Source organism: Coturnix japonica, chromosome 1 (assembly GCF_001577835.2).
Source record: "Coturnix japonica isolate 7356 chromosome 1, Coturnix japonica 2.1, whole genome shotgun sequence".
Lineage (NCBI taxonomy): Eukaryota > Metazoa > Chordata > Aves > Galliformes > Phasianidae > Coturnix > Coturnix japonica.
This window is the reverse complement of record NC_029516.1, coordinates 18,417,622-18,437,218: the sequence shown is the minus strand read 5'-3', so window position 1 is coordinate 18,437,218 and position 19,597 is coordinate 18,417,622. Positions and strand designations below refer to the sequence as shown.

Sequence of the window (19,597 nt, the reverse complement as noted above, 5' to 3'; positions counted from 1 at the left end):
TTGATGGATGACAGTCCCTCAGGAGTATATACAGATAAGCTGCCTTCATTATTTATGGGCATTCATTAAAGTAAGCAGCAAAAACCCTATTGATCTTCCAGATTCACCTCTGTGGAATTAGAGGAGTCCATTGTCCTAAATGAGAGTTTATAAAGATGTTTTTTTTTGTAAGAATATAATACCAAAACATTGTAACATTATATGTTACAGTATCTCACATAGATAAGCAACCTTTTTCAAAGCATGTTTTTCCCATTAAAATCTGATCTTATGGAAGATGAGGGAAAAATGTAGTGACCCAGAGATGTAAGTTACTCAGGAGTAAACATTCCACTTAATAAAAATAAAAAAAATAAAAAAAATAATAAAATAAAATAAAATATAATAAAATATAATAGTACACCTGCAATCCACACTATATCACATCAGGGTATTAAATTAGTAATTAAGCTATGCTGGAGAGGTACAAATTGCTTTCTCCAGGTTAGAGCCATCCTTGCCAACACATGGTGCAACCAGAAGATTAAACAAGCTAAGGTATCTAATCTGTGGAACAGTCCCTCTGTGGAAGCTTAGGGGTGGAAAACAAGCAAAAAGCATTTTGTCTGCTGCCCTTCTTTTCAGTGTGTGGTGTGCAATGGAGGAAGGGGAAATCCTTCCCCTGCATGAGAAACGAGTTGGAGTGATGTCTACAAGATTTGTAGGTGCCAGCTAGCTCTTCAGAAGGACCGTTTCCTATAAAACTTATTGGGGAGCTGCCAGAAAGCTGAAGCAAATTTTGGAGAGTGCCAAGCCACATGTCTGCCATCCTGTTCCCTTCCCTTGAATTTCTTAGCTAGATCCCTTCTGTTTTCATAGAAGCTGGGAATATGCAAGTAAGCAAACAATACTCTAAGTAGATTATTTTGTTCCACTTGCATCTAATGCATATACAGCATAGCAGGACTGATTGGGAAGAGGGCAAAGCATAGGCATGAGTTTAATTAAGCAAGTTAAATTTGTCCTTTATGACATAAAGTATCTTTCTTTTTCATTCCCATATGTACACCATTTTTTTTTTTTTTTTTTTTTTTTTTTTAGTTGATGGTCATATGCTCCTTGTCATTGTACTGTTGAAGTGTCTCTTGTTCTCATTCTGCACTCCCCTCCCCCCCTTCTGTCTCTTTTCTATCTTTATATCCTTTTCTTTCCAACCACACATCCTGCTGCATAACACATTGTTAGGAACCAGCCACATGCTCCTCATTCCTTTCAGAGAAGCAGCGTTGCAACATTCCAGACAAGGACACTCATTTATTGTCTTTAGCGGGAGAAACACATCTCCTATGTATACAACTTACCTCAACAAGATCATAGAGGTAATTGCTCACAGTGGCAGTGCCAGGGCTGTGTGTGAGAGCTGTAAGAAGCCTACAGGGAGGCCTGGAGGCCAAATGGCCCAGAGGGAGGAAGAGAGTCTTCACTAGCACTGAGCACCTTGGGACAAGACTTATAAATCTCCAGCTTTTTTTTTTTGTTTGTTTTTTGGCAGTGGGCTTATGTAACATAACATTAGTAATCATTAATGTTAAAACAAGTACACTCCAAGTCACGTTAAGTACTTAATGCTTAATACTGAGCATTGTAAAATGCCTTACCAGCAAAAATGGGATGATCTTTTTTTCTTTTTGTCGTTAAAAAGCAATGAAGCTCTCCTGAATTGTGCTGAACATGCTACCTCTTAAATGATAAAACAGATGCCTAAGAGATCTAAGATGTGGGAGGCTGCTCAGGACCCTGGGCTGCTTTGAGTTGATTTTAACTTTCTCTGGTTTCTGGGATGGAGAACCCCTTGGGGCAGGGAAGCTCCCGACAATAGCATGAAGCACACTGCCCTCCTTTTTTAATACAAATTGCTAGGCATCTCCGCAGCAGTAATAGTACCCAGATGTATGGAAGCTAGATATCATACTGCATTGTGACTTTGGAATTTTAGCTGCTGCTTTCGCTTGTTGCGTGGCTTAGAAACTTTTGTGTCAATTTGAGAACAGTGGCCTTCAACACAAATCTGTCTATTCTCCATATTTTGTAGTTGTCAAGAATTCCTCACAGTTTCCACATCTGGTTTTGGAAGAGGGAGCACACAACCAGCTGCATTCTTCCTGCTTGAAGTTCTCTCACTGCCTGCTGCTGCCACATTCACCCTGGGGTGTGTGAATGTGCAAGAACTGCAGCCCCGAGAGCAGTTTGGTCATCTCTCAAGATTAAAGCTTGCAGGCAGATGTGAATCCTCATCAATAGCTTTCTGTCCTTTGGCAGCAAGATCCCAGCTCCCTACCCTCCCATAAACAGTTCTGGCGCAAGAGTTTCCCAGGAGGTGTGGATGGCAGCCTCTGGCACACCAAACCACACTGACCTTATCAGTATAATTGCACATTTTATGCTGCAAGTTCACCTGCATATAGAGAAGCAAAATATGCCATAAATAAACTACATCCTGTTTCAGTCAATTGAGCAGCCTTTTTTAAAATAAGCATTAAGTCTTCATGACTTTATGTTCATAAAAGCTCACAGTCATTCATCTTAAATGGTTTTGCTTGCCTCCCTTTTTCCCCTTTCTTTGTAGGTATTAGCTTGTCTGTGTGAAAACAAAGGCTTTCTCAGCAGAAAGGTGATGCACCCAAGTTCTCTAGCTGAATGCATATGTTCTACTTGTCAGTTCCATTATCATGTTTGAATAGTCAATGGTTTTATGATTAGATTTCAAACGACATTAATCATTCACTGGCTCTAGAATGCAGGCCGATCTGTATTTTTGTTGAGAACTTCTGTAGGCTACTGAAAACTTGTTTCCCAGACTCTCATTAAGTAGAAAAGGCTGTAGCACAGTGCCAGCATCTCTTCAAGGGCTTACTTTTGCTTGGGAAAAAACCTTTTCTTTTTTAAAAAGGGGAGAGTGAAGCAAATATGTCTCCTGATAAAGACTTCTCCTGTATTACTTTAAAATGATATTAGACATATTCTTAGTATGTGGCTTTTTTTTGGACTTTTTGTATTGTTTTGGGTTGTTTTATTGTTTTTCTTTTTTCTGGTGGAGCAATGCATCCTGTTTCTATAAATCCACAATTGAACAGAGTTTGTGCCAGAGTACTATGGAGAGGAAAAATTATGGAGTAAGGAACTACCCTCTGATCAGAGAGGCTGTGCAGTATGTGGGTGGAACAGCCATATCTCCCGTACAACACAGGGGAAGGCTGCAATCCAGTGGGAAATCCAAGCACCCTACAAGATCACAAAACCTCTGCCTGCACCCCACATTTCCTCATCCTTTCTTCTGAGTCAGCTTGTGGCTTTCCCTCTGCAGCCCTACCTGCTCTGCAGCACAAACTGTTCCTGTCCTCCTCAGTGGTGGGTGCCAAACTGCTGAGGGTAGTCATTCTTATCATGGCATTGGTAATAATCTGTCTTCTCATTTAACTACTTTGTTGCATCTTACTTAGCACTATATTTTTATCTGGAAGAACAAAGGGCTGAAAAAAATATAATGTGCCACACACTTCTGTGCTCTGTAGGTCTCTTTTTTTTACCTTGTCAAGTTTCTTTTTGCATTATTTCTATGTTATTCATTTGTAAACTTATGGTCTCATGTAATCTGCAGGTGTTTGGTCTGTGTTGTGTATAACAGGTAGAAAGCAAAGGAGCCTTATTTCAGAAGCAGATCCTTGTGGTCCTCTTTTTAATTAAGTCTGGAACACTTGTGCTCACAGGGTAGCTTTGCAGATTTGATTTATTCTCTTTCCACTATTGTGAAAGTCTTTATCGATGGTGGAACCTCTCTCAAGTACATCTGAACAATACTGTTTTGTCTGAAACTGTAAAATATGTTTTTGATAACTTTCTCAGTTTCTAAGGAAAGCTTTTAATTTTTACTCTTACCGGGCAATAAAACTTAACAGGGGAATGTGAGGCAATTGCATGGATGGGTTCATTTGGAGTTAGATAATTTCATGGTTTGTTCACTTGGTTGGAGAGTAGGAGAGAAGGATGAGAAAAACAGAAGGTGCTTTAAAATGCAGTCTTCAGATTTCTTACCTAATAATGGCTGGCACCACTGTTTGAATAGATGTGCATAATTTTGTCTTGAATAATTTGGCTGCAGTGGTTCTGTGGACGCTTCTATTTTGGAAGATATTTGTATTTGATGGTTCTTTTCTGATGGTTTCCTGGCTTCTCATTTTTGATGCCACTTCCCTTGGAAGTTCCTTGTTATCATTCTGGGCTCTTTTTCACCCCTGAAAATACTGTGGGAAGTAATAACCACAAAAAGCTTCTATGAGTGCCCTCCCACTTGAGCAGTTAAGAGCTTGAGTAATCTTGTTTATCACTTCCATGGAACAAAAGATGGAAATGTCATTTTTAGACGAAGATTGTTGCAGGGCTTTGTTTCTAAACAGCTTGTTGTGGTCACAGTAGATGTGAAAATGCAATCTCCCAGCCTTTACAGCTCTAGCAATGATACTCCGAGTTTTACTTGGTTGGAGATTGGGTTGTTTTGATTAATTCCACAGATGAGCACTTGCACGGGGAAAGCTCATCATTTCCTGTTTAAAAAAGACTTGGGTTAGCAAAAGGTCTTCCAGATGGAGCTTAGAAATGTCGCGGTGCGGTTCTGAGTGGGGCAGAGTGGGATAACTGTGACTTACAGCAGCTCCATATTACTCTGACATCATTGTGGGGATCATAACCACTGAGTTGTCTTGGAAAGAGCATCTCAGCCTGTCAGGACGGAGCCTCTGTAGCAGACAGAGATTAAGGCTATGCGGGCATTTTCCATGCCAGTGAGCACTCACATTGTGTGAACTGGCTCGCCCTGAGGAACGAGAGCTACAAACACCCAAGCGTTGCAAGGGGCTGCAGCACTGCAGGAAACCTGAGGCTACAGAAAACCAACCTCATGCAGCTTTTTCTACTGCTGTTGCTTTTCAAGCTCTGAAACAGCCACCTTGTATGGCACTGGGGTAGGCTGCCTTTAGGTAGGCTGGGAGTCTTCACATGTGTTGGGCACAGGATGCCCGGATGGCAGACTGTTGCCATCATTGCATTTCATTCACTTGATGATTCAGCACTGAATTTCAGAGCTTTGTTGAAACCACCCATAGGATGTTCATTAAGATTGCAGAGTAGCAATGGAGTCTCTACTGCTAAAGCTGAGGAGCTTTCACTTGCTTCTCTGAAGCTTCTGGAATTTAAGCTATTTATAGGTAAATATGGCTAAGGGTATTGTCTAGCTTACTGTTAGGAATATTTCTTCACAGCCCTCCTCCTCTTTGAGACTTTCTGCCAATTCAGGTGAACATATAGCAGGGAAAATTACAAGTCTCTTTGAGGAAAAGTATTTTGAAGGGAGCTCTTTGATCCATGCTGATAGCAGAAGGAATTGGGCCTTCTGTTGTGACAGTTTAATTTATTTAATGGTTCTGTGTGGTCTTATGTAGTATCACAGATCAAACCCTCTGCCTGCCTCCTTCCCTCTGTACCTCAGATAATATTAGCAAAATTTTGAAACAATATAGGGATTTTAGAGTCTGTCAGAATATCTCTGACACTGCAATAATAATTTTATCTGGCCAAAGAGGGAAAGATGCAAGTCTGACAGTTTTCTAAACACCCCACATAAACTCATTTGTCAGTCTGAGAAATTGTTGAGTACCATATGGCAAAGTGAAAAGTCGACGTGTTAATTCCTTAAGTTAGACAGGTTTTGTTGTGTGGCTTTTTTGTTGGGGTTGGTTTTTTTTTTTTCTTTTTCATTTTACAAGACCAGTGCTTTCTGCATTTATCCTCCAGCTATGTGCTGAATTCTTTTATAATGAACTGAAACTGTTCAGATCCTGTTCTACCTGTTCTTCAGCTTTCTATTTTGCTTTTCTTTTGCTCAGGTTTGTTTTTTTTTTTTCCCTGCATGCTTTGCCTTGTTCAGAACATGATAGTCATACAGTCAGACAAGACCCCCTAGCAAAACCCTCGTGCACATGCTTTGCAGTTGTTTTAAGCACAGGTTTACTGTCCTGAACTTGTGGCAGTTACATCTGCTCCAGCAGTCTCTCCATTCAGTTACAGCTGTATGCAAAACGTTGTCACTATAGCTTAGCACAGCAGCTAAAATCAGCTGGAAAACAATGATTTCCAGGATAGCCAGTTGAGCACCCCAACATGTTGTTTTATTTCTTTTCTTAACATTTCTTCTTTCTGTTGGTCTTCTGAATCTCCCATCTGGAGCAGTTCAACTCACGAAGATACACACCTTGGAATGTATTTTTTTGTATGTATGTGTGTGTCTGTGTCCACATCTGTGTGTCTGGATGCTATAATTGTATGCATTTCTCCAGGTTTGTTGCACTGTTTCTTTAGTGCCATCCTTTATGTGCACACCTCCTCTTCTGTACAGAAGCACAAGCCATTGAGGGAGGTTTCATACTCTGGCATAGCAAAACCGTGTAACCTGTTTTGGAATACAGAGCAGGAGAAAAAGAAATGCAGTATTGGAAAGAAAGGGGGATTGAATCAAAGCAGAGTTCCACTTCCTCCCACCCCTGGGTTTTGCTGAGTGTACCAGTACAAGTCATTTTCATTTATTATTCATGTTGTTTGAGCCTTTAGTTTTACTTCAAGCCTTGTTGATAAGAAATTTTGACAACATGCACTTGTAAGTTAGTTAGCAGGTTTGTTATCCTCCCAAATAGCCAGTAGCTAAGAGCTGAAGAAGCCTAGCTGAATTGATCCTTGATGAATAAATTTCCTAGTGCTGACCTCAGAAGTGGGTCTCCCTAATGATTTCATCGTCATCTGCCTGCGGACAGGAATGATAGCAAGCAGACTTCTTTGACTGCATACCAAGGCACCTGCAATACATCTATCTGAATGGCCAAGTCATCCATAAACATCCACTGAGCTACTCAAAACATGGGTAAATATGTGAAGGATGCTGGGCAGAGTGTTGAATTTCCTGGTGCTTTCCTGCCCCCTCACTCCCTGGTTTTTGCAGCGCAGTGGTGAATCAGAACAGTCTTTTCTCCAGTTCTTGTGAGGAATTTGGCAGTATGTGGGACCCTGTGCCCTGCTCCCCTTGTTCACCTTTCATGGGGAAGGAGAGCGGATGCCCCAGGAGCAGTGCTTTAACTACAGATTTTAAGGTATTAAAATATCCTCACAAAGATGAATCTTCGCTGAGCGAGAGCAGTGGGCTACCCTGTACACATGCTAGGGAGACAGCTCACCCTATAACAAATGCATCAAACGTCCCTATGCATGACAGTGCCAAACACTTCCCTGTCTGTCTCAGTTTTCCATCCAGATCATCTTTTCAAATAAATAGCTTGCTTGACAGGAAAAGGGATGAAGTGAGCTTGAAGACAGACTTAAATTCAAAGCGTATGTATCCTTCCATGTCGGGCACCAGCTGGGCATGCCAGTTGCTCCTTGTCTGGCTCCCTAAACTCCCTGCAAGGAGAGCAGCGGCTGTGCCCTGAGCGCCTGGAACAGAGCTTGGCACTGCTGTTGCAAGACCTGTAACATTTCCTCTGTCCACTGTACCCATAGAGCTGCTGTCATGGCCTACACCCAGCACTGATCATGCCAGGCTGCTCTCAGCTTCTTGTTGTAGTAATGGGTAAGGAATGTCACAGACACTTGAATTTCTCCTCCTGGCAAGCTCTGTTTACTTAGCTCTTGCCTACCAATTACCCTGCACAACTGCACCTGGCTTTTCTTAAGCTCTGTGTCACCACATGGGCTGTCCTACTCTTACAGACCCGCTGCACACTGAGTCAGCCAAGGGATCCCAGCCAGCAGCAAAGCATTGCTCAAGTGTTTGCTGCAGCCTTCATAGCCACGGCAGGTGGGGACCCTATGAACGGGCTCAGGACCTCATGGGAAAACAGAAGTCTCTCCACAAACATTTCCAGCATCCTGAAGCATTTCAGAATTTTTGCTTTCTGCTAAAAAAGAAGAGTAAAAATGCCAGCTGATATGGTGATGATATGGTGATGCTGAGTCTCAAAGAGACTTGACTTTCTAGTCTCTGAAAAGCACATCAGAGACTAGAAAGTCAAGTTTAGCCTGCAACACTACAGTGCAGTGGTTTGTACTTAGCATCTTTATTTGTGTTACTGTGGTTGTATATTTACATCATATGACAACTGGATTTTATAAAATGCTTGTCTTCAGACTGTGGTTCTCATTTACTAATTGTCTATTCTCTATGTTTTGGGCTGAAAGATGTGCAAAGAGGCTTTGGAAGGACAGATTGCCTGTTACAGGTGGCTCAGTGAGCTTATTACACAGTCTGGAAGGCAGTTCATTTGGATATTATTTTGAAATTCAAAACTGCTGGCTGGGGGGTGGAGAAAAGTTTTCTTTCTCCCTGCTCCCTGTTTCCTAACATCTTTCTACACACCCAGGGTTTCCAGCTTTATGGGTTTTGAGTGACTTCCTGCTATTCTGCTTTCCTCGAGTTTTTAGTTTGCTTCTGTTTCACTTTAGAAATTGTTATTCCCTAACACTTTCTTCTTTCTATGCCACCTAATGGAACTAATTTGGGATGAGCTATGCAGGACCTCCCAAATTTCTACTGCTGTACAGCATTATTCCTGTGCTCTTTCACCACAAAAGATGGGGAGGGGGAGAGAGAATTAAATAAAAGGGAAGCTTGTAGCTGAGAGACAGAAGTCTGAATTTGCAAACTAATGACTAATTTCCCTAAGTACTTGCCTACTCCTAATTAGGTCTAGATTAGATTCTTGGATTGCTTGGGGCAGGCATATATTCTTTAAGTGCCTTTAAGTGCATGTCTAAGTCATAAGAGAATAATTCTGAATTATGTGTAGCCAGTGATATGTACCTGCCAGGCTTAACTTCAACTTCTGCTTTCTGATACTGGGGAGAGCACAACAGCTTGAAGATTATAATAAAGCTTAGGATACTCCAGATTTTCCTGACAAAATCATCATTTACCTTATCCTACTTACCCTCATGGAAAAGCTTTGAAAACTCTCTGGCTCTTGGTACTGCAAGAATGCAAACTAATGCTGTGCATACATCACTGGGGCCTTGTTAGAGTATTAAGGAATGAGTGGTCATGATGCTTTAAAGTCAGCATCAATCCTTCTGTTGGTGACTTTTGCTGAGCCTGTTCCTGCCTTTCTTCATTCTTTCAGTGTCTGCATGGTGAGAGGCAGTCCCTCCTGAGCATTCTCATACCATGAGCGAACACATTTCTCCACCCAAAACTTGTTGTGACACATCTGTTTCATATTGAGACTGCTGCTTTGCTGCTAAACCCTCCAGCACAGAGTAGTCTTTCAGGCATTTATTCTGCATTCCAGCTCAGAGCTATTTGCAAGGGGAAGAGAAAGCAGTGCTGTGTCTTTCATTTAAAAAGGGAAGGGGAAAAAAAAAGATAACACGACTACCTTTTGGAATGCAATGTGTCTTTTGTAGTTAACCACGTGGAGGGGAAGGCTGTAAAGAAGCCAGTGCTTGAATTCCCAGATGGAATAACTGTGCTGCTTTGGTCAGCATGATATCTTAATATTTCTCCTTTATCTTCCAAGGTAGCTTATCTTCTAGCTCATACTTGCTTCTCAACTTCCTTTCTGTTTGTTTGGGTTTTTGCTGTGTTTGTTTAGTTGGTTTGTCTTATTGCAAGTCATGTCTTCAGCTCTGGCAGACTGTCTCATAGATTTCCTATAGTATCACTGCAGTGTACAGTTCATGTGTAACAACTGAAGAGGGACCTAATGCATCTTTGTCACTTGCAAGGTCAGTCTTATTTTGCAAAATAATTTTCTGAAGTTCATGTTAGTTGATATGGCCATGGGCACTGCCGTTGGCGATTTTAATGGAAAACCAATGTTTTATATGGAGAGGCAAATTCCAGTTGGGTTTTTTTTTTTGCTTTCATTTACTTTTTCTTTTTTTCCTCCAGAAACTTACATATCACATAAATGCTATTTAAGATTTAAAATATTTATTTCTCCATTTGAGAAACAAACAAACAGAAAGTACCCATTAAAGCAGTTCCAATGAGAACTGATATTGTTACAGCATGTTTTGTTCTTAATTATTATGTTCCTGGCTGCAATCACTAAAATACTTCCTGTTAAATTGGTTACTAAGTTAATGTTCTCTTTAATATTTAAGAGTGCAATTCTTGGTAGCATTTTTACTTAACTAGAGCTAATTATCCTTCTTGCCAAACATTTTTTTCAATCCTTTCTGTCTTGTCTGTAGATGATATGTCAGCAAAAACTTAGTAATAGCATTTGAATTAAGCTTGCTGGAGGGGAGTAGGATGAGAAAGCAGAATTTTCATTTAATTTCATGGGGTTTTCTTCCTTATAGAGATTCATATTGTTGTGTGCAAACTCATGAAATTACTAGCTTTTAATTAAATTAAAACAATAGCTTGCCTAAATTGTAACTACATAATTTTTAAGTAGCTATATGCATTAAGACTCCTTTTTAATTATGAACCAACCCAGAATGCTTCCTTATTAAATGAAGAACACTGATATCGTTGTCTTTCATAAACACCTACAGTCGATGCAAATGTCTGGTTCTTGATGTCTGATGTGTGCACATCAGTTATGTTTAATTCATTGTGTTCTGAGATTCCCACTGTCTCTCAGACCCCTCTGGCTCATTTGCACAGTTTGGCAAAATGTTCTTGATAGTTGCTTTTGTACACAGTTAGCAGCCCCTGGGATGGTGCTTCAGCAGGAGAAGGCTTTCATAGTTTGGGGTCTGAGCAACAAAATAAAATGGCCGTGTTAGACCTGCTTAATTGTAGCCTTCTAATTTCTCAGTGCCTTTTCTTAATCAGTCTTATGTTATGCTTCTCTCACTGGTTCTTTGAGCTCAGTTCTTCACAGTTAACCTGAGTTCCTTCTATGTAAGGTCCAAAGTAAACATCTCATGCAACATTTGCCTTACATGTGAGACCACTGTTTCACACAGTAACTTTGTTAACGTGGAGAAAGGTAACCTGCACGTCCTCTATCAGATATTTTGTTCCTGGAATCTCCATGATGATCATGGGATGGTCCTTCCAGCCTGTGAAGCATGTAGGCTGCGGGACAGGCCCTGCTGCATAGCGGTGCTGCCAGGCCTGGAGGTGCCAGACAGTGCGTAACACAGGGCTGCAGCACAAGCACCTGCTGTGGGAAGGCTGGACTGGCACCCAAAGACACCCGTTACTAATGAATGAGCTTGTTAAAGCTGCTCCACTGCTAATACATAATCTTCATGAAAGGTTTAGAACTCCTTTTTAAGAACATTGTAAGGCTAATCTAAGTAAACTCTGCGGAGTTGCATCTAAATGTCCTTTCCTGAAAGTGGCGGGTATCTACAGCACTCTTTCTTTGTTAGAGAATGCTTTGTTGCCCTTTGTCAAGGAAATTTCCATTAAAAACAAAAAAAGAAAAGAAAAAAAGAAGGAATAAGGAAGATCTTTAATCCACTGGAGGTTGTTTATAGATATGAGAATAATATAGGTGACTTTGATCCCAGATCCAAGAGAAAGCACAGCAAATGGTAAGAAAAGTTATTTCTTCCACATGAGAGCAAGAACCTAAATTATTCCATGCTCTTTTATAAGTTTGGCAATATCTTTTATTTTAATGAGAACCATATAGGCTTTTGTGTGTGCTCAAATGCGCAGAATAAATTGAAACTCACATTCTGTGTGCTGTCACACATCGCGCCTGGAATGTGGCTGTACTTCTGGCCTGGTGAGATCAGGTTGGGTTTTTTTGTTCAAACATAAGGGTAATTCATTCTTCATAGTCAACTGAACGCGAGCATTTTCAAGCCAGCTGCCAATTGTGCTACGTGTGCTACTTGCTTTGTGGTGTATTCTTTTGTCCCCGCAATAAGAAAGCGTGAACGTTAGTCTGGTGACCTTAACCTTTTTGATGGTAAAAATGAGTCCCTTGTTTGTCCAGACTGAAATCTTCACTGAAGTTTTCAATTTTTTCTTGCTTTTCTTCTTTTTCTGCTATCTAACACCCTTCCTTTATGTATATGAACTTTGCACAGCCAAGGAAAAGCAAGGAAATGCACTGGTAGAGCTTGGTAGCAAAGACTGAAATTGTCATGGTTCCTTTCACCAAGGGAAGGTCACCTTGACATGCAGTGCAGTGATGGGCTCAGAGCAGCTTTTGGAGAGGAATGTGAAAGGAAATGCATCCATGCCTAAGAAAAAAAAAACAAACACTATTAAAAGAAATCATCCATGGAGGTTTTGCTTCCTTGGTTAGCCCTGTCTTCATTCAGGACTTCTTTTCTCCTTCTTAAATTATGACAGTGAAGATAAGACTGTGTAATAGTATCCTAACCCTAAATGGGTAAGTATGGGATTTTCTTCTCTTTTTAAGAATTTGAAATTGCCTGAAATTAATATTTTGATATTTAGAATCATAGAATATCCCAGACTGAAAGGAGTCTCAAGGAGCAGTGAGTCCAACTACATGGCTTAATTCTGTTGAGTACTGGCACCTGAAGATATCACCAAGGTTTATTCATCTTTATAGCAAGTATATGGGTACTTTGGGAGTAAATTTGGGGATTTGTAGTTTTCTGAAACATTGAGTTGTCTTCTTTTTTCTTTTCTTCCTATTTGCATGTTTTCCTGTTTTCCTCCTGTTTAGAAATGCTTACTTTTCAGATTAGCTTTGTGTTGAAAAAAAAAAAGGCTTGTGTGTATTGTATTGAACTGACTTATAGTGAAGAAATACTGTGACAATGTAGTTTCTCTCATTGCCAAAATATGTTAAGAGGGAATCCCAAAGAAAGAGCTGTAGTTCCCACTGCTATTCAGTTAGCTTTTGCTCCTTACCAAGTGAACCAAAGCAGTTATTTTCAAATTAGATAAATTTTAGATCTACTGGTATATGAAGTACGTTCCCAAAATATTAAAAACCTGAGGAGGTGGTAAAATTAAGGTTTTTAACTGCTTCTCTTTGTCCCTCTGTGGAACGCTAAAGTTACCTGCTTCTGTGTGATACGTTTCCTTGCAAACCCCAGTAATCTGTGCTTATGCTTGAGCAGTGTGAAATAAATGAGCATTGACCGGTAGCTGGGAAGGAGAACTGCTGATACTTATGGAGTTTGAGGTGTTGGTGAAAGCTTCATTTAGAGTTGTTTTTTTCCTCCTGCCTTATATATATGTTTAGACAACATATATATATAAGGTTGATTTTGTTAATTAGAATTAATTTTCCTTGCAGTTAAAGGATCTACTGTAGCATTCCATCATTGTGATTTAGCTATTGGTGTTACACCACTGAGTATATCTGAAGATGATCAATGTGAAACATAAGAATAATATTTATGGAGCAGTTTGTCAACCTGCCTGACAGAATGGTTAAAAATACACATCTGGAGTTTAGAATCTATTTTATTATGTTCTGTTTGTAGATACCATATCTAGAAAGTTATCAATCTTCTATATGTTAAGACAGTAACATTGGTATGTCCCAGGAAGCAGAAATCAGTGTTGCAATGGTAACTGTCTAGCTAAATCCCTTTATGTGACTATCAAAGATGTTTGTTGGTTTGGGATTTTATAACCCCATATTCCTTCTTCTATGGTGTTACATGATAGATTTTGGGGTGTTTTTAATCTGGAAATTGGACACCCTTTTACTCTTCAAGTGTTTCCCTTTAGTATATTGCTTTGGTCACCAGATCAGAATGGTATAGATGCTTTTATTAGTCTAGCATGAAAAGCTGACATCTGTTGCACTTTAAAGCAGATTGCCAAATAAACTGTAGAAAATCTGTAATCCTAATAAGAGGATAAACTTGGCATAATCACTACTTTTAATAAAATTATTTTTCCACTTTATTGGAAGATAATTTAGTAGAACCTGTCAATAAAAAAAATAAAAAATTTAAAAAAAAAAAAGACAAAAAATGAATGAAATGTGTGAACAGCTTCATGACACCCCCATGAATTGCTCTTGAATATTTGTAGTGTAAAATCCTGATCTGTGAATGAAGCTGAAGGTTGGAGTCAAAAGTGGAAAAAGTTTTATTTTTTCCACATCTCCAGCATTTAGAAGGAACCAAATGCCTCCAGGAACACGTGGATGAGGAAGCGGTTGAAAGAGAAAAGTACGGACAATATATGAGATTATCAAATATCAAATTTTAATGTCAAATATATGATGACCCTGAAAGGAAAGACACCTTTGGCTGGTCTGTGGACATCACCATTCACTTGCCATTCCACTTTAATGTTTACATAGCATGTTTCATGCACAATCATGGGTCACCCTCTTTGAAATGACACAGAGTCACAAAAGGCTCAGATGTAGACAGTCGGTGGGACCACAAACCTCCCACCTCTGATGTGTCCCTTTCTGCAGTTACCTCTTAAAGTGTTTCCTCCTTGGGAACTTTATGGCAAGTGTCTGAATGTATCAGCAGTGACTTTCATTTCACCTCCTCCAGTCTCATTGTAACATCTGGGAAATACATTTAATTTACTTCAATACAAAATTACTTTCAATTCGTCAGATACGAGCTTTTTACTTTAAGTGTTTAACTACCAAACAAAGCACATGTCATTAGCTGGTATTATTTCAATAATTAAAGTTCATGTAACTAATATTCTAAAACAGTCAAAAGTAAATATTTTGGTGACCATGCTTTAATAGTACCTCTGGTTCCTTTATGATAAACAGAGGTAATTAGATAGCATATGTGTTCATTTCTACAGCAACAATTCTGTCTCAGTCAAAAAACACTTTTGTAATAAAACTCCAGAAAAAGAAACCAGGCAGATCTGTTTACTTTCCTTTGCAATTTCAGCTTAGAGCTTCAACTGACAGCAGGATGTGACCTTTAATTCCTGAACACTTTAGGTGCAGGAGATACAAGCACCCCATATAAAGTCATCCCAGGAAGTGATTTGTCTTAACGTTATAGTATGCAATTTACCCTTCTGCTTCCTCAATTACTTCGCTATTTCTTTTTATCCTATTATACTTATCATCATGGTACATGAGTATCTACTGCATAATCTTTTCTCCACTTGTCCTGGAGGTATGCATGCAGAGTGGAAATTAATTTGGCATGAAATGTAAGCAGTACATAAGAATTAATGTTTAAACTTACCTCAGCAGTGGAAGATACCCACAATGTAAAGTAACAATGACATAGTAAATGTACTCAACGTTGTCTGATACTCTAACTGATAGCCAAGTAACCAGCTTTGTACGTTACTCTTCACCAGCCAGCTGTACTCTCTGCTGACACCCCATAATGCTGTGATCCTTCCCACAGGGCTTGTCCATTTCCATTTAGCAGCTGTAAAACAAAGCAATTGGAAGTTGTTGATATCACTTTCCCTCCCTGATCATCCTCTCATGCCTGTCCCTTCCACCCATGACCTTGTAGAGCAAGGTGCTGAATCAGAGCAGCCACATGTAGAAGGATCTGTGAATGGCAGGAAGGCAGAGGCAGATAAATGTCGCTGAAAAAGCAGAGGATTCAAGTGCCCTAATTTTAACTTTATTGCTACACTTTCTATTATGTGTGACAGACTAACATCCCTCATGGACAACTCTAAGCCCCACACACCGACTCCTGTCCAAAGGGTGCAGTGCTTTATGGTGTCCTGATAATTGTGTTCTTGGTAATGATATTGGCAGTGGGATATCAGTAGTCTTCACCCTTTCAATGTGTGCTCTTCCCAGGTTTCTGCTTTCTCAAACAGTTCAGCCAGTATATTGGGCCTGGCCCTTCCAAACAAGCAGTAGTAAACCTCTGGTGAGACACTGGATTAAAGCCACTTAAACCCTTGCCAGCCTATCAATGCAGTAAGGAATTTAGATAAAGATTACCAATTTACATAAAACAGTGCAGTATTTATACATATAGGTGTGTGTTTGAGCAAATGCAGTACATCAGAAGTAGATGGGAAGGTGCCACTCAAGGTGTTTGGTGATTCCCAAATCCTTGCAGCAAAATAGGAGCACACTGAGCACTCCTGGAATTCAGAAAGCACGTATCCACTCTGGAGCACTAGTTGCATCATTGTGTTTAGATGACTTGTTTAATTCAGAGTTAATTATTGAACTCATGCTGAAAACAGTCTGTTCATCTGCTACGCAAATGCTGCAGGAGGCTGAATGGTTTGAGGAGTAATACTGAGGTGCAGGTAATTTTGTTAGCTCCTTCATGGCTAGCAGATCTTATACTTCAACCAGGTGCATTGGAAGATGCAGCCAATAAGGATGATGAGTTCTTCAAGGAGGGAAAAGGTGAATGGAAGATACAGTTATAACTACATAACCGTTTAAAATCTTTCTTCCAATTATGCTATGTGCAACAAGGTTTGTAGCATCCACTGAAGATGCAATTTTCAGAGCTGCAGAAATGTATTGATTTTATTATATTTTTCCCCCTCCTTCATGGAATTGGTGGGAAGGATTAACTTTCACTTAGACTTAGCCGTCGTTTATCACCCCCATTCTCTATCCAAACGTACTGCTGAAATGTGACAGATGGTTTTGCTGGTAATTGCATGGCACTTTATTCCATTTTAAATGAAAATATAGAGTGGAGTGGTCTTCCTACCTTTTTGCTGGAGTGCTTCACAGCAATATCGACCAAGAAAAGGCAGAAGAACAGGCTTTCCTTTAAATTGGAAAGATGTGTTATCCCGCTACGCCTTCCCTTAGGAGCTGGTAACTTAATTTCTAGGCAATAAGCTTCTGATTCCAGCATGACAAAAAATAAATTAAAAGAGATTGTAAGTATCCGCAATTTTTAAAAAGAAAATAATGGGACAAAGCCTATGGAAAGTTTGGTATTTCTGCATAATTAAAATGAGCAGTGACCATTTCTGTGGACTGGAGGCAAGTTTCCTTTAGGGTATAAATATGCTTCATCTCATTTGAGGCCAGTCAATGTGCTTTGGTATAAGGTGGCTTTTCTTTGGCCCCAGCTGTGCTAAACGCTGTTATAATTAGCACGATGGTTAACTTAATCAGAGCACTTGGCTCAGGAGAGAGGTGTTACAGAGTGCACCATAATTAGCATTTTTATTCCTTTGATCCTGAGCATGCTCTTTATTGACAGAAGTATCAAGAGCTGGTTTGTTTTTTCTTTTAACACTTCAGGAGGTGGAAATATAGGTGGCTGGTGAGATTACCAATTTATTAATGAAGGCTTTTTTATTTATTTAAATACCATCCTCCCAGAGGAAGTAGAAGGGAAAATGATGTGCGTATGTGGAAAAAATGGTATGAGGCACTGCAGTGTATGAGCAGGTTTACAGCCAGAAAACAGCCGCAACCCTTTGCAGCTGCACATGCAGTTTGAGCAGCATCCCAGCCCTTTTCTCAGCTCACTGCCCCAGACCACGTGGCTGTTAGTTGCTCCTGTAGAAGAGTTGCTGCTTCCTTAAGGTGAGGAAGAGGCCTGCTGAGGGTGTGAGCTGTGTGACAGAAAAAAAACAGGTTTGGATGATACTACTGCAGTGAAGGTCTGACATAGCTGCTGGTGTCACTGATAACTCTGGTCGCTGAAGCACTGGCAGCCATCCTGCCCCACGTGCTCAGTGGAGGCAGGTGGTGGGAACGTGCAGCGAAGCAGATGACTAGCTCAGTTCATGAAAAAACATAACATTTATTCTGTCAGACAAAATGCCGAAGTCTTCCAAACTTACATCTGGCATCTGATTGCAGGGGAGGAGTGACGGGAGAAGGAGAGGCACCCGAGAGGCTCTGCTTGTTCCACATCACTGAGTGGAGTGGTTACCTCCAACAGCAGCAAAGCCAAGCATCTACTTTTGGTAGATGAAGCTGCTGTCTGTCTTTCTGAGATAGCCCTCATTAGGCTTGATAAACCCACTGACTTCTGCCTGCTCTACAGCTGGATGCCTGTATCTCCAGCGTGCCCGTGCTGAATTGGCTGTAATTTGTCTCAGTAGGTTTTGAGCATTTGTTCAGCAATCTGGAAACACACTCTTTCAGACAGTCTTTTTTAATTATTAGTTTTTAACTTTGAGGTGACGTTAGCTCAGGTGTCGGTGAGCGTGCTCTCAATGTTCACTTTTTATATGGCCTCAGTAATTTTTACTAATGGTTTCATAAAGAAGATGAAGCATCACTTACTACAAATAATGGAAAAACTGGGAGAAAAATAGCTGAGGTTCCCCAATACATGCACATTGCAAATTTTCACAGTCTTTTGTGTGTGTGTGTGTGTGTGTGTGTGTGTTCATCTGTCTCCTTCCAGCTCTTCACAAAGAGGAAGAGCTATCACACCCCTGTATTTTTTTGCAGTCCATTTATCTGCTTTGCCAGCAGAAAAATCATATGCTGAGAGGGGCTGTAGAGAATACAGCCATCATTAAGGGACTTCCTATGTTATCTTTGACTTTGCTGGATTACTTTTATCTACTCAAGATGGATAAGTAATTTTTAAAACATTTATGTAACTAGGTTTTAGGTCAACAGCAGGTTAAATGGTTTATTTAAGTAATCTTTCCTGATGGAAAGTATGTGGAAAGACCCCTTCTCAGTATTTTTCAAGATTATATTAATATCAGCATTAAAGCAGCAAGCAGCCTCCCTGACAGTAGTCTTGGAAGATACCCATTATTTGAGAGAGACGTGATAAAAACAGTATAATCTTTTCCAATAGCCATACAAAGCCAGCAATCGTCTGTTTCTGCCATTCCAGTTATTTATATAATTATGCTTAATGCCACACAGATTTGAGAATAAAAAGAAATTGTTGCTGCTGTTTCTGATTAATATTTTTTCCTTCCTGAGATCATAAAAATAGTAAATGCCTCTTATGATAGAGAGAAGAAAGGACTATGGATTTGCAAGCAATTTCCACCCTGGTGCTGCTCTTCTGTGAGATAATGCCTTATTTTTTTTTCATGCTTTTCTCCTGACCACATGAAGGCACGATTTCTTAAGTTTCCAGACTGCTCAGAAATGCTGCTATCTCATAACAACATTTCTGAGGTGTTAATACCTTAATTAAGCTAAAGCATGTGGGATTTTTACAGAGGCACAGGATTTAGCTAGTGTAAACTTGGCTATATCCAGGCTGTTCTGCTTTGTTTTGTTCTTCTGTATTGCACTCGCAATGCAAATACTCTCCTGTTCAGTGGCCAACAAGTATTTGAATACCAAGGTACCTCCTGTACCATCCTGCTTGGCATAACAGGGGGAGCCAGGAAAAAGGAGCTGTACCAGTGAGCCTTTGCTCACTATCTGATCCCACATACTAGAGTGATCCAACCTTCCTTAGAAAGGAATACTGCCTATGTATTGCATTTACAGCATAAGGCACAAGTTAGGAATTCAGACTGGGTTCAACAATGCTGCTGTGTTCATTTAAAGGAGATACAGGAAAAGTTGGTTTGTGGAAGCCCACTCAAGAACTAAATATATGCTTATAAGTTTTATAATGTTATGATCATCTAGGTAGTACAGCTGTAATATTATACACTTATATAAATTCGCTACTTCACTCAGCCTGTAAGTTCTGCTTGAGCTAAATAGTATCATTTTAAAAAGCCATCCAATCT

At 40.0% G+C, this 19,597-nt stretch overlaps 1 protein-coding gene across 5 annotated transcripts in view; it reads left to right on the top strand.

Annotated features, from left to right (window-relative positions):
- PLXNB2 (plexin B2) overlaps positions 1–19,597 on the top strand; it is a 249,814-nt gene that overhangs the window by 99,762 nt on the left and 130,455 nt on the right. Inside the window, exon 1 of one of the 5 annotated variants that reach the window (XM_015852638.2) lies at positions 12,103–12,383. The exons of the other annotated variants lie outside the window; for them this stretch is intronic. The gene's annotated coding sequence lies outside the window, so the exon portion shown is untranslated. Of the gene's footprint in view, positions 1–12,102; positions 12,384–19,597 lie in introns of those variants that run through there. 5 annotated transcript variants of the gene reach the window in all.